We start from the raw sequence: 15,732 nt of genomic DNA on the forward strand, positions 1-15,732 counted from the left end.
ATACAGCCCTACTTGAGACAAGCATTGGGAAGGAATGCTCTAAGTGGGCCAGACTAGTGCCCCATACAATCAAAGAATTAAACCACGGATGAAAATCCCTTGATCCTATAACCAGGTGTAGAATTTGCAGCTATTAAACAGAATCCCTGCTACACTTGGTGTGCTGTTGGCCCAGCCTGTCACAGTGTCGTCAGAAGCTGCTAAAACCAGTGTGGCTATCTAAAGGAGCTCGGACAGTGAAAGAAGCAGTTTTGGTTCTATTCTCTTGCATCTTGTACCGCACCGACAGACTTGGCGGGATTTGGGCGATACATGGCCGAGCTGTGCATCAGACTTACCGAAAAAGAAGGGTCAGACAATACCAGAGGAGTTTGAATAGCAGCAAGCCATTAAACAGAAAATAGATTTGCTGTTAATTTGTCTAAAGCACAGTTTCAAATGACACATGGAACTTTGTTGTAACACTGCTTATATAACGGTTTTAATACAAATGGTATTTTTCTTGCAACCGCAATCAGATAGAATTTTATTTATGTGTTTGTTTTATAAATTTAAGATATACTACAAAAGAATTTAAGCAACTGTGCTCTTTTTTTACTGATGTAAGATATATTGCAAATGATTTTAAGTAATTCTGCAATAAAAAGATTTTCAAGGCAAACTCACCTCATTCCAAATCCGATGTAACAATTGTTTATATCCAGCTTTTCCTTTTAACCCTTTTATTCTTATTTGTATGATTGTTTAGTAATTACTATGCTATGTACTTACGCCGTATTTTGTCTTAATAAACATATTTTTTTAACGTATTATTTTTTCCTCCCTTTTAAAGATTTTAATGGGGCATGGAAATTATAGGGCTGCATTTACAAGCCATGTTGGATGTGTAAGTCAGATGAAGAGTGCATTGAACACATAATGTGCCTGTGACCAGCCCTTAGAAGCGCAGAGAAAGTACTTGAAGCTGAAGCCAATGTTCGAAGCAGAGGGCATAAGAACAATATCAGAGGTGGTATCATTTTGCTTTAAAGGCAGTACTGTCAAAGTGGTTGGCACTCTTATAAAATTCTTGAGTCAGGTGTTCGAGTGTGGTTTTTGCCACATAATTTAGCACGGAAATGTGCTATCTGAAATAACAAGACACATGTCTAAAAATGCAGGAATTGAGTCAGGAGTGACACTATTTATTCAAACAATTTAGACACAAATGTCAAAGACACATCATTAATCAAAAATAACACTATGCAATCTAATAAGTTACAAGTGTCAAAGACACATCGCAGATCATGAGCAAAAACATGCAATCTAGTAAGTTTAAAATCACGGCAGTGCAAAGAAAAAGAGAGAGAGCGAGAAAACGAATATTGAAGTACAATGACTCAAATTCCACGCACCCCAAAGGACCCTATGATCAGCCCAGTTCTCCTACACCATGGTCCCCTGCACCAAAATGACCAGATCGGGAGGCCGCTCCTTCTCCTTCCGCGCGGCCAGAGCCTGGAACGACCTTCCGCTCCACCTCAAACAGACAACATCGCTCCCCATCTTCTCAAGAAACCTCAAAACCTGGCTCTTCGACAGACCCCCTCCTTGACGGACTGGAACCTGCGACCCCCCCACCCCCCAGCGCCTTGAGACCCTTATGGGTGAGTAGTCGCGCTTAACAAACACCTGATTGATTGATTGATTGAATGAAGCATTATAACCTCAATCAAAATGCTAAATAAAACAGTTAACTGGGACCACCATTGTCGTGAAAAAAATACACTGTATGAGGTGGTAAATGAATGGCCAGATAAGTAGTCATTTTATACATTTGAAATGAGGAACTGTTGACCGCAAGATCTAACTTTGGCAGGTGCTTGACCGCATAACATAACAAAAGTTTGAACTTTTTATCAAAAACGCGTCACCGCTCGGAAGCTTTAAGATGGAAGCTCCTTATAAGGCTCTATCTTTTGTTGTATAACCTGCTGCATCAGTTGGTCAGTAGCTCCACGGGTGTCTATATGGGTTTTTGATTAGTTGCCTGAGTAATTGTATGGGAGACTAAGTGCGTGTGGTTGGGTGGGGGGGTGTGAGTCTGTGCATAGATGTGTGAGTGATTGATTGACTGGGTGTATGACTTTAAGACTTTAAGAGTGCATATGGAAACAGTTCTATGGGTGAGTGAGTGTTTGTATGGATGTGTTGGTGAGTGAATGGATGTCTCAGTGGTAGATGTCCAAGTAAGTACAAAAGTAAAAGGCAGTGTATGTGAGAGTTAGAGTATAAATGACAATATGTGAGAGTCAGTGATTGTGGGAGTGGCTGTATGGATGAGTGTATACTTGTATTAGTGTTTATATAAGAGAGCAAGTATGCGTTATTATCTGTATGAATAGATGAGGTGGTGTGTATATAACTGTGTAGGTGAGTAAATGGAACTGTGATTGATTCTTCGCATGACTGACTAGGATAAGTGCATGACTGACTAGAATGAGTGGTGGTGTTTGAGTGTCTGTATAGGTGTATGAGTGTATATGATAGTGTTTATTTATAGAGTTTTTTATAGCGCGAACATGACTCTTGGGTATCAGAGCGCTTCACATTTACATGAGGTAGGATTGCGAACATCTAGTAAGAAGCAATAACATCTATGTACAGTTTTGATAGCAGGCGTGTCTTATCAATCTGGGATTCCTGCACAAGTCTTTCTTCTTGTGTTCAGATAGCAATTTTTGAAAGCTAACTAGTTTAGAAGGTGTAACAGTTTGCCAGTATTAATGGTTCCGATGTGTCTTTTATCGTGATTTTCTACCTGAAAGCAAGTCCCGAATAGTACTGTATCGTAGGACCTATTCTCGGCAAATTGGTGACCTTATCTCTACATACGTTGTTGTTCTGTGTTGGTAGCACCTTTATCAGGTGTTGGTGATGAGCAGTCTTGCCTACGGAAGGAACTTGCTCATTAGTAAGATCTTCGCCTCCCTCTTGAATTTTGCTATATTTGGAATTTTTCTAATGTTTGGAGGTAGAGAGTTCCAGATTCTGGGGGCTGCGCCGGAGAAAGCACTGTCATATGTTTTCTTCTTCCGAAAGATGGGTGGTTTCAACAGCAGCTCTTTGGCACTCCTGGCTGGTCTGCTTCCTCCCGATAGCTCAATTTTCTGGGCCAAGTACTCCGGTGTTTTGTAGTGGAGTGATTTTTGGGTAATGCAAGCTAGTTTAAGCTGAATTCTGGCTTCATATGGTAACCAGTTTAAGGCTTTCAGATGCGGGGAGATATGGTCATATTTCCTAGATCCCGTGATGAGTCTTGCAGCCGTATTGAGACAAGCTTTTAGTGGTGCTGTGGAGATTTTAGATGGACCTGTTAAAGTTGTACATCCATATTCAATCCTTGAAATAACTAAGGATTGGACTGCCAATTTGGGGTCCGCTGTAGGAATTAGTGGTTTCATTTTTCTAATATAGTTTAGGTGGAAACTGGCACTTTTTGCCATTGATTTGATGTGGGCTTTCATGTCTAGGTTCTTATCCAGTGAGATTCCTAATGATTTTGCTGAGTCCACTAGAATAAGGGTGCAGTTTAATGCTGTGATAATTTTGGTCCATTCCTTCACTTTTGTGTGGTTCTTTGTTAGTGAAATTAATAGGAATTCCGTTTTTTGCGCATTTAGTTTCAGATGATTACTAGTTAACCAGTGTAATGACATTTTTAAGGCCTCATTCATTAGCTTGATGTCTTCCAGTGATGCGATCTTGATGTAAATCTGCGTGTCATCCGCGTACATGTGGTAGGATATGTTTGCGTCTCTGAGAATTTCAGTAAGGGGTTCGACATATAGGTTGAATAGTGATGGAGATAGTGTAGATCCTGAGGGACACCAATTGAATTCAGGCATGATGGTGATAACTTCCGGTTGACTAGGAATCTTTGTGTTCTGTTCTGAAGGAAGGATTCAAACCATTTCAGCACATTCCCGGATAGACCCATCCTGTCATGAAGCCTGACTAGTAATTTTTCATGATTTACCGTGTCAAATGCAGACGACAGGTCAAGAAGGACTAGTAGACATGTTTGATTTTGATCTAGGGCCTGTAGCGCATCATCCACTATATGTAGAATCGCTGTTTCGGTACTGTGGCCTGTTCTGAATCCTGATTGGCAGTCGTCTAGTAGCTTGAATTTTGCGATGTGATGGCTCAGTTGGCTTTGGACACATTTCTCAATTAGTTTGGCAAGTAATGGAATATTAGTTACTGGTCGAAAGTTATTTGGCTCTGCTGGGTCCGCTGTAGGTTTTTTGATGATGAGGATGACTTGACCTGTTTTTAGGCATTCTGGAATGATCCCCTGTGATAGTGAGGCATTTATTGTTTGTGTCCATATTGGGACGATGATATGATTGATTCTCTTTAGGCATTTAGAAGAGAGTGAGTCATTGTAGTGGTTATTCGGTTTGATATCCGAGAGAGTTTTGGCAATGGTATTCTGGTCATATAGTTCGAATGTTGTCCATTGTGCCTTGTTTTTCCCCCTATCCTGATCATTTATCTTGGTATCCTTGTTCAGTATGGGTGGTTGACTGGGGAGGTTGTCGGCTGCCATCCTTAGCTCTCTTTCTAGCGTGTTTGACTTGTCGGTGAAGAATGTTGAGAATTCTTCGCAGCTCAGTCGAGTTTTAGTAGTTTCTTTGGCAGATTTGGCCAACTTATTGGATTGTTGCATTAACATCTCAAATAGTTTCCGCGGTCTGTTTTTGGCGTTGTCCAGCTCCGATCTGAAGAATTCCTTTTTGGAATTGAGGACCCTTTTGTTGTACTCGTTTCTGATTTTTCTGAGAGATTTCAGCTGGGGGGATGATGGGTGCTGTCTCCATTTTCTTTCAGCAAGTCTCAATTTCTTCCTATCTTCATTTAGTGTCCCATTAAACCATGGGTTTTTCTCTTTCTCTGTGACTCTTTTCAGTTTTAGTGGCATGGTGGAGTTGACTATGTCCGTCATGGACGTAGTGTAGTGGTCCGTGAGTTAATTCACATTCCGCAAGTTGTTAGGCGGATGTGGGTCCTTCTCACATCTTGCTACTAGTAATTCTACATTAGTGTCTTTGGTGTCCCGGGTCCACTTTCTAAGTTTGATAGGCTGTGTGGTCTTGTTCCTTTTCACAGTGGGTATCAAGAAGGTTATGGCATGGTGATCCGAACAATCGCATGGAACAATTGATTGGATTGTAGTATCCTTGATTCTCGAGATTATCCAGTCTAAGGTTGCCCCTTTCGAGTGTGTTGACTGTTTGCAGCCTTGGGTAAGGTTTAGATCTGTTAAAAAGTCTTTAAGTGCGTTGACCTGTTTGTCATTATTGTCGTCCCAGTGTAAATTAAAATCGCCTAGAAATATGTTATTATAGTGGATGTTAGAGTTAGCCGTGATGATCTCCATTAACTGGTCTATGAAGGTGCCGTCATTTCCCGGGGGTGGTAAATCGCATGCAGGTTGCACCTTTGATTGTCTGTAGATCTTATATTAAGACCAAGGTATTCACAGGATTCAAGTGGGTCTGATTGTATTTTGCTGATCTCTATCTCTGATCTGTGAATGCAGGCAATGCCGCCTCCTGTCTTTTTTTGTCTGTCTAGTCTCACAATGTTATAGTGAGGGGGAACCAGTAGATCCATGAAAGGGGAAGAGGATTCCGTAAACCATGTTTCTGTTAGGATTGTCAAATCAATTTCCTGGTTAACGATGAGGACAGCGATGTCTGAGGCATGTTTTGTTGCAGACCGACAGTTGAGTAGAAGACATCTCAATGGTTTTTCTGTGTTACTAGAGTTCAGCTCTTGAGACTTGGCGGTTAGCTGGACTTGTTGTAGGTTGTTAAGGTTGACTTTCTTCTTCTTAGGCCAGGCTGTTCTATTAGCATCGATCGGGACTGATCTAATTTCCTCCCCTCTGCTGCTATCTTTAGACTCATATGACTGGAGTAAGGTTAAGATTTCCTCTTCCGATAGGTATGTAAGATTTCTGTCTGGTCGATTATGCCTATTTGATAATGTCTTGGCTGTCTCACTGCTCTTTCCTTGCGACTTAAGCACTGATTTTTGGATGTGTTCGACTTTGGAGTGAGTGCTTATTGTGATTTCCAGTATTTTTTTTTCCATAGCTTGGAGTGCCCTTAGGATGTCTTGTGACAACTTGCCCACTTGTGTTTGAAGACCTTCAATGTCTCTCTGTGTCTGGGTAGACCGCTTATTGTTAGGAGTGCGCATCTCCCTATTTCGGGATTTGTAATTTGTGTCCCTGTGTTTTAGATCTGTGGTATTTTCAGAGATCCTTTTTTTGTTGTTGGACTGGTTGTCTGTGCCTCCTCTATGTGCGACGCGAGATGCGTTCCCTGTGTTCTGTGGTCTTGCTACCAGTCTCTGGGGAATTGAGTTTTGTAGTGTCATGGATACATTTTGTGCTGTTGTCGAGAGGGGTATTAGTCACCATTTCCTTAGTTTCTGGCTGGATGTTACCGTTGACTGGCTTGGGTGTGGGGGAGGTCAAATCCTGGTGGAGAGGTACAGATTCTTTCCCCTGTATTGGCGTTGTGGCTGTATTAACATATAATATAGATTTTTCTGTTGTTTCTGTATCCTTCCCGTCCCCTGTGCTTCCTGTCAGGGTTGCGTCTCCTGACAGCATTGTGTATTGTGATTCTTGAGTGTCTCTAGGTATTATGATATCTGTGGTGGTTGTGTTGGTGATGAATAGGGTGGCTGCTTGTGTGGTCTGGTGTTGTTGGGAACTTGAATTATCTAGACACTCTTTTAAGGTCTCATCTGCAAAGTGGTGTGCCAGGATTGTGACTGTATATGTATGTATATATATATGTATATATATATACACACACAATTTCATACACCTAGATTATATCTTGCTAATAAATAAAACAAAATTTGAGTACAAGCAATGCAAAAATGAGTCGTTGCACCTTATAATGATCCTAGAACGAAACACAGAGTCACTGGAAAATGGGGAGATAGAAAAACCATACGCTACCCAGGGAAAAAGACAACAGTCTTTTCAAAAAGTTGACAATTCCTATACAATTATTAAAAAGGCAAGAATGTGCACTCTTTTGCCAGAAAACAGAAGGAGAGGATGAATTTGTACATTGTAAAAAATGTTAATAGATGGGAATAGTTTGTTTTTCTCTTAGACTGAGAAAGCAGGAAGCCGATAAGGGAACTAGTTTTGGAAGTTAAGTACTTCCTCTTATTTTGCAACGCAGTTAGAAATGTTTATTTTATTAACGGAAAAATATGAAAAGCTAGCTGGGCACTCTTTCACAAAGGTATTTATTTTTGTCTATCAGACGTTTAACTCTTTAGGTCTGCAGAAGCTGGAGATTTCTAATACTTTTAGCACTAAACCTCCCTTATCAGTCGCCAGACATGGACTGACAAACACTTTTAAGGGTTAAAGACTCTTCTAGAACCCGCAAGAGCTGAGAGAGCAAGAGGAAACTCCCCTTTTTTCTATTTATACAAATTAAATAGGTGCATGACTTCTCGCATCAGGTATTGAAGAAAATACATTGGTATGCCGCTAGGCGCATGAGAGAATTGGCTCTTCCTGCCCTATCTACTCGCATGACATGTCCCACGGACAGATGTGAGACAATCTATCCCTATCTTGCTAGACAGGTAATATGAAGAAATATACACAACATTAAAACTGTGCACGGGAAACCCAAAAACCACAGTGTCAAAATGTCAATTTTCTACAAAGCATCCTGGCTCAGTGTCTACTTACGTGTTTTATTTTAAGAGAGAGTGTTTTGTTGTGACACCAGTCTGCAAAGACACCAGTCTGTAAAGAATGGTGGCCTAGGCAGCGCTGCACCTGCAAGCCCTCAATTGACCACAGCCAGACACTACACCGAGGCAAGGCAAAGAGCAAAAGCAAAAAGCTCTTTGACTTACCTGTGTGTGTCCAGTGGTTCAGTCTGGAAGAGCCAGTGTGGGGCAAACTCCGGCTGCAGCCACAGGGGAAATTTCCCTCTCTTTACAGTCTGGAAATTCTTATGCACGTCCCTCCCTGTGGTCGCCAACTGTTCGAGTATGGTTTTTGCCACATCATTTAGAACGGAAATGTGCTATCTGAAATAACAAGACACACGTCTAAAAATGCAAGAATTGAGTCAGGAGTGACATTATTTATTTAAACAATTTAGACACAAATGTCAAAGACACATCATTAATCAAAAATATCACTATGCACTCTAGTAAGTTACCATTGTCAAAGAAACATCACAGATCATGAGCAAAAACATTCAGTCTAGTAAGTTTAAAATCACGGCAATGAAAAGAAAAAGAGAGAGAGAAAATGAATAACAAAGTACAATAAAGCATAATAACCTCAATCAAAATGCTAAATAAAATGGTTAACCGGGAGCACCACCGTTATGAAAAGAATACACTGTACGAGGTTGTCAACAAATGGGCAGATAAGTAGCCCTTTTATCGAACCGTTGAATGCAAGATCTAACTTTGGCAGGTGTTTGACCGCAGAACATAACAAAAGTTTGAACTTTTTAGCAAAAACACTTTGCGTCACCTCTCGGAATCTTTAAGGTGGAAGTTCCTTATAAGGCTATTGTTTGTTTTAAGCCCTGTCGCTATTTTAGTTTCCAACGCTGCAGAAAGTCCAGGACAGGGGCTCGGGAAATTGTTCATCAGAAAGACAGTGACCTGAGGTTATTGACCTTCACAGGAGAGATACATCTGAGTTTACAGAAGGGTGTGAGGCCTACTGCCTCTGTAGACGCTCAAGGCAGTATAGACAATTTTAGCACAACCCTGTCTATGGGCTGGCAGGGACATTTGAGACTCTCATGTTTCAGATGCGGACAGATTATGCCTGGGGCACTATATGGTAAAACTAGACCCTGCTTCACAGGCTGTCAAGTTCCGGGAGTAAAATACTGAGCCTCACATTTATTTAAATGTGCTTTGATTTTTAAAGTGCTTTTTAACTAATATTTTGTGATGTGTTGTATGTAAAATAATTATTGTATACAGTTTTATGTAAATTTTAAACAATAAAGTATTACTTCTAGACTAAATAGTAGCCTAGTTCAATGTCATCTCCTTCTATACCCTTCATTTCTTGCTGAATTAATAATCTCATTGACTTTCACAATGTCAGGATTGTGTCAGTACAATGACCAAGTTTGACCTGCCAGTTTATCATATGCTACTGTTGCTCTGTTCACTGTTTTATGCACAGTACATTGCTTTATCTATTTGCCCATTCCTAATTTTGGATACACTTACTGGTGCATTTTTTTAAATATCTGTTCCGCAACATACATTTTTATTTATAGGTACAGTTAGTAAACCTTTACATTTGCTATGAAATATTCCATATATAGGTTTGAGAGCTCAATTGAAAACATGATTGAATGAGCACCTACTTCACATTTATTAAAGTGATATACATTTTATGGGGTTTATATATGAGAATTGACATGCAGTGCGGCAGCAAGTGTTTTGTAGGATCAGAGATACAAGCACAGATGTAATGCTGGTATTTTGTGGTGTAATGCCATATAGGTTAATTATGGATATGACTAGCCCTGTACATTTCAGTTAAAAGCTCATATTCCAGTTGTTAAAATGTGATATTCCAATTAGCAGCTCTGTTCTTGTGGAAATAAACCCTCTCACTCAGCCGTCTCCCCTGAGACAGGGTAGGTTAATAGTAAAGATAGTGAATGCTAAAACCGGGATGCATATACCAAACTTGGGGATATATTATCGAGAACTGTGTTAAAATTGTCGCGGCTTTAGCGACAGTACACTGCCGCTAAAATGTCGATAATAAGCTTGATAATATGCCGCAGAGAATTCCCATTGAAGCCCATGTTGACACCAGAACATGGGCTTCTATGGGAATTCTCAAGGGCATATTATCAAGCCATTGTCGCCACTTTAGCGGCAGTTTTCTGCTGCTAAAGCGGCGATAATTTTAAAGCCGTTTCTTTATAATATGCCCCTTCCTGCTTTAAAAGAGTCGTCTGGCTACTGAGTCGGATATTCCAGTAATTGACACGAAATTGAAATTTTTGATGCAAACTACTACAAGATTTCAGCTCCGAACAATTTAGGTCTGGCTTGGCAGAGCATCTGTTTGTATGCAGCATTGTTACCAATTTCTAGCAATATACATAGATCAGAGCCTTGGCTCTTCCAAGAGGCGTTTTTTCTCTCACCTCATGCTATTGGCTGCCTTGGTGTATCATTCCACCTTCTACTACTTTACTTCTGAAAAGTGTACTCAAACATGTCACTGTTCATCACATTCAGTATAATTAATCTCATAAAAGCAACACATACAGAAAGCAAACCTTTTTGCTATTTTTTCAGCATTGGCAACAATGGGCTGTCTGTAATGTACTCCACAGAATATTTGTCTGCAATGCATGCAAACAGCATTTATGAATGACTGTGTTAATATGAGTCTGTCCATTAACACCAGATCTGTTGCCTTTACCAATATTTGCTCTGCTAGATTCGACATTGCTATTAAAATCCAAAGGAAGGATCTTTGCACTGTATCCACTCCGAAGAGCATTTTCAAAACAAACTGGTGCGTTAGATATACATTTGCAATCACCTAAACCTGGACAAAGTTGAACCTATTATGTCATTAAATGACGGCTCCTGTCCATTAGGAATTGAAACAAATTGAAACAGATAAGCACCCACTCATTCGCTCCTTTCATGCTGTTCTCCACACACATTCCTCTGTTTCGCTTGCTGCAGCTTTATTGCCCTAAGCCTTCACTTAGAATGCTACATTGTAGTAATCTGAATCTTCCATTTACAATGTTAACTTCATTAGCAGCTACTAGCACCTTATAAAGTGTGTTCTATTATCCGCCTGGTTACTATGGAAGCAGCAGCCAGTGCTCAGAAGGTCGATTACAGAACTCCTCGAGCGGGGTTCAAAGTTCTGGGTCAGATCGCTGTGGAATCACGCGTTGATAAGGACCAGGCACGTTAACTCTCAGGAGAGAAGGCTCTTCTCAGAAGTGCACCTAGCCTGAGGACAAAAAATCCAATTGGAGATAGCACTGCATGAAGATAATTATCTACTGTGTACTAATGCAGCACAATACGGTAGGATTTTCCTCAAATTTGCAAGTTGTCCCGAAACCCACTGAACCATTTAGGCACTACCTGGCACATGCATCAATAAAGACTTTTGCGATTCCTTAATTGCGATTTTTAAGGAATCGCAATTAAGGAATTGCAAAAGCCTAAGCATGTAGGAATCGCTATAAAAATAGCGATTCCTACACATTCCTTAATTGCGACTCGCAAATTGCGAGTTGCAATTAAGAAATGCCGTCCCATTCATTCCAATGGGCCTCCAGGCCCATAGGAATGAATAGGAGATTGTATGAGCAATTTGCGAGTACCAGTAGGTACTCGCAAATTGCTCATGCAATTTCAAGGGTGCAAGGGTGTCAAAATGACACCCTATTGCACCCTTGAAATTGATCTGTGCACATATGTTGCACACACACATGCTCTAAGGGCATGTGTGTGCGCAACATGAAACTTTGAAAAATGCACAAAAGTGCATTTTTCAAAGTTTTTGCAAATTACCATGAAGTTCAACTTCATGGTAATTTGCTCCCCCTATTAGCGAAATCGCTAATTTTTTCACTTTCATGCATTGCATTTAAGGAATCTCAATTTGGGATTCCTTAAATGCAACCGCAATTTAAGGAATCGCAATTTAGAGATTCCTTAAATTGCGATTTTTTGCATTTGGGATGATGCATCCCAAATGCAAAAATACCGGTCGCAAAGGGGCAGATTCTGAGAATCTGCCCGTTTGCGACCGGTTTTTACATTGATGCATGTGCCTGTACGTTCAACTGCTAATTCATTTATGTTGGCAGAAGCGGCAGTGACTGCAAATTTGCTATTCGCCCCGTTGGCATTTTCAAGGTTAAAAGACAGAGACTGAGCCCTCTACTGCTCTTCATATTTCTTGACCTGCCTAGGCTGATTTGCTTCTCCTTTGTTTCTGTGTCATGGTGCTTGGTTGACCAATGTTCTCAGAGACAGGGAACCCCAAGAAGCAATTCCCCTTCCAGTTCTTCTACCTCAGTGCTGTTTGTGACCACACCAGCACTCTGGGCATTGACCACTCATTGAACAGCCATCAAAACAGCAAGTAACCTGAGAGTCCCTGCAAAGTAGCTCAATCTAGTTACCATGTTACACGACAAGCTGCATGAAGACAGACCTATTGTCACAAAATGGCAAAGCAATCACCCTTGTAAGTTTGTTGGCAATGGAATAGCGAGTTTCTGTGTGCGGTATAAGCATATTAGTGGTACATATAAAATGCAAACCTAGCTAGAAAAGAACTGAGCTCTGGGCAGAGGTGGATGTGTTCTAACTGAGTACAGAAAATGGTCTTCAACAGAGAATACTAAGGGCCTCATTTATGAGGTTTTGGCGTGGGGCAGCTTAGCAAGGAATCTTGCCGCGCTGCCCTATGTCAAAACAAAAGAGCAGGAATGCACCTTATCTTCGAGATACCGCAGATTCCAGTTTTTTCCCCCTGCACGGGTGCACAATGGGCTGCCATGCGCAGAATGCAGCACACATAGAAAAAGTAAAAGAATGAGGAGAAATCAAAACAATTCTCCTCGTTGCACCTCCCTAACACCATCATTGGGGTGGCGTTAGATTCTGAGGTATACCCAGGTTTACAATTTCTCATAAATCTGGGAATGCCCACAGCAACACCGATGGGCCACCCCTTTCATGCAGTGTTCAGCATGAAATGGGCACATATTTACAAGGACATGTAAATCCACGTATAGTGGCTTTTGTTTGGCCTTGTAAATATGCTGCAGCACCGGAACATCAAAAAAGTGATGTTCCGGTGTCACAAAAGTCATAGGGGGGTGGACTGCATGAAGGGTGAATATGGGTACAGATGGAATTGAACCAAACAGACAAAGCAAAGAAGGGAGAAAGGTAGGTAATCATTTCACATAGAGATCAGAGGGCTAAAGTATTTTGTATGAGAGGTAATTAAGAAACTACATCATAAAATAACTTTACAACCAATAGTAAAATGGCTCTTGGGCCATGGGACTGAAAAACAGCTCAGTGGTCAAGATGTTTAACTGATTGTATGTTACAATATCAACTACAGAAATATTGTGCTACAAGAATATCGAAGCAAAAAATATTGACAAACAAAATATTGTGTTAGTAAGTGTGTATTGGTAAATATAGCTTTACAATTCTTACCTCCACATTCCACACCTACATACCCTGAATATATTTATTGTCAAGGGACACATGTGGAGTGAAGTACAGTAAATCTTTACTCATGCATTTGTACTTGTCTATAATTGGGTCATCCATATTTTTGCTGTGTTATTTTTGGAGCACCAGATTTAAAGTGGATATTCATGTCAGAAGCTTAGCAAGGGTGCCAGGGCCCTGGAGCAAGCTAGGAAAATGCAGTTGTGTAGTAAATATAGCAATTGTCAGGGTCCAATAGGCCACTCGGGGCTCTGAGCCCTGGTGTCACTGCACCTGCCACTTCAGTGGTGGGTACAACCCTTATTCCAGCATCACAAAAAGAGGGTCATGTGCAGCAGATTGTGAATGATGCAATATACTGTGGTTTGAGCCGCTGTACATACATTTGCACACGCTAACGATCTAGGGGGCATATTAATAAGCACGGCGTTTAAATTATCGCCGCTTTAGCGGCAGAAAACTGCCGCTAAAGCGGCGATAATGGGCTTGATAATATGCCACAGAGAATTCCCATAGAAGCGCATGTTGACACCAGAACATGGGCTTCTATGAGAATTCTCAAGGGCATATTATCAAGCCCATTATAGCCGCTTTAGCGGCAGTTTTCTGCCGCTAAAGCGGCGATAATTTTATCGCTGTTTCTTGATAATATGCCCCTTGTAGGAGAGTAGGGTCTGCTATCCTATGGTCACCCCAAATTTTTGCTTTTTGCTTCACTGGTTTTTGACATATTGAGGCTGTGGGCCTGCCAATCAGACCCCCAGCCTGCTGTTCCCTCTACTAAATTTACACTATGCACCCTAGGTGCATAACCAATCGGAAGTGGACCACCCTGTGAGCCCCTGTACCAGTGTACACTAGGTACCCAGGGCATTGGTGTATCTAAGGCCTGCCAGGGGCTGAAGCATGCATTATGCCACCCCAGGCTTGGCCTAACAAATTTGACATAACTGGCTGATCACTCAGCTGGGGTAAGTTGGTGTAACCACCACTTACTTAGGTGTAGTATACCTATAACCTAACCTTAAATGGGACACCTGGTAACCTATAAGTCACTCCTATGGCAGGCCTTATCAATCCTGAAGGCAGAGTGCTTGGTTCCATGTGAGATGGTGCTCTGGCATGAGCTGAGCCTGTCTGCAGTGGTCGGAACAACTTCCTTCTACTGTTTCCAGATATCGTCATACCATATACTCTTAAGTGCATTATGAACCTCGCGGTTAAATGCTATCTTTGGTTTGGCTTTATCAAAACATGTCGAGTAAGGTGTCATACGAATTGGAATACTAACCCCTCGCCAATTCTGGCGACGGGGTTAGCATTCCACCCTTCTAGAGGGACACGACATGTACAGTACCTGAAACCCGGGTAAAATCAGACATAGCCTCAGCTCCACAAAATGGATGCTGCCACCACAGACACAAGTCTGCCCTCCTGCTGCTGGGAGTCCTTCCAGCTTGGGAGGTGTGGACAAAGGGTTTCCTGCCAGGGGAGGTGCGTGCACCACCCCAGACAGGATTTTGTGTATTGGTCAGGTAGGGCTTGAATAGAACCAGACATGCCTGAGGCTCACAAGGAGCCTCGGTGCATATGCCAGTTCAAACCGGTCCTGGGGCACACCAGTCCCGGGCCTGGGGCGAGCTGGACAAAGGATTGGGGGTGTAACCACCCCCCTTCCTGGTCCCACCCTTAGGGAGGGACCTAGCAGGTAGTCCGGCCCCTAGAATCCGCTTAAAGGTAGGAGCTGTGTCCTAAGACTTCAGACATCCTGGAATCAACTTGAAACTAAGAAGAAGACGGGAACTTCGACATTCTGCTGCACAGAAGACTGAAGGAAATCTCCCCTGTGGTCAGGGAGTGACCACCTTGCTAACGCAAGCACCATCCAGCGAATCAACATCTGCTTTGCCGCCGCCTCCCGCCGGAGCCCGAGCCCAGAGACTGACAAGACCTGGACCTCCAGACCTCTCACCGCCCGATCCACAGTCCCCGAAAAGAGGAGACCCGTGGAGGCACCGAGACACGTGGAGCCAGCCATCTTGGAACGACTACGACAAGCTGCAAGCGCAACAACCGAGGCTCCCTCCAAGTTGTGCTTTGGGATCTGAGAAGCCCAACCCTCGAGCAGCATCTGCACCAAAGGTGAGCCCTCCAGCATCTCCACGATCTGCGTGGGGCCCTTCTGCATTTTGCCACTCGACGCGCCTAACCGGTTGCTGGCCCGCTGGCTAGTAGCCATCTTGGCGACGAACTTCAAGAACTACACTGCTGGTCTGGTTGCTCCAGACTGGCCCTTGATCCCCTCCAAAGGAGCAATCCCTCTGACCTTGCTGGTCAGAGCCATCAGCTTATCTTGTTATCCACAACAATTGCTTTTGCCAAGGCTTGTTTGCTTTG

This window comes from Triturus cristatus, chromosome 8 (assembly GCF_964204655.1).
Source record: "Triturus cristatus chromosome 8, aTriCri1.1, whole genome shotgun sequence".
Classification (NCBI taxonomy): domain Eukaryota; kingdom Metazoa; phylum Chordata; class Amphibia; order Caudata; family Salamandridae; genus Triturus; species Triturus cristatus.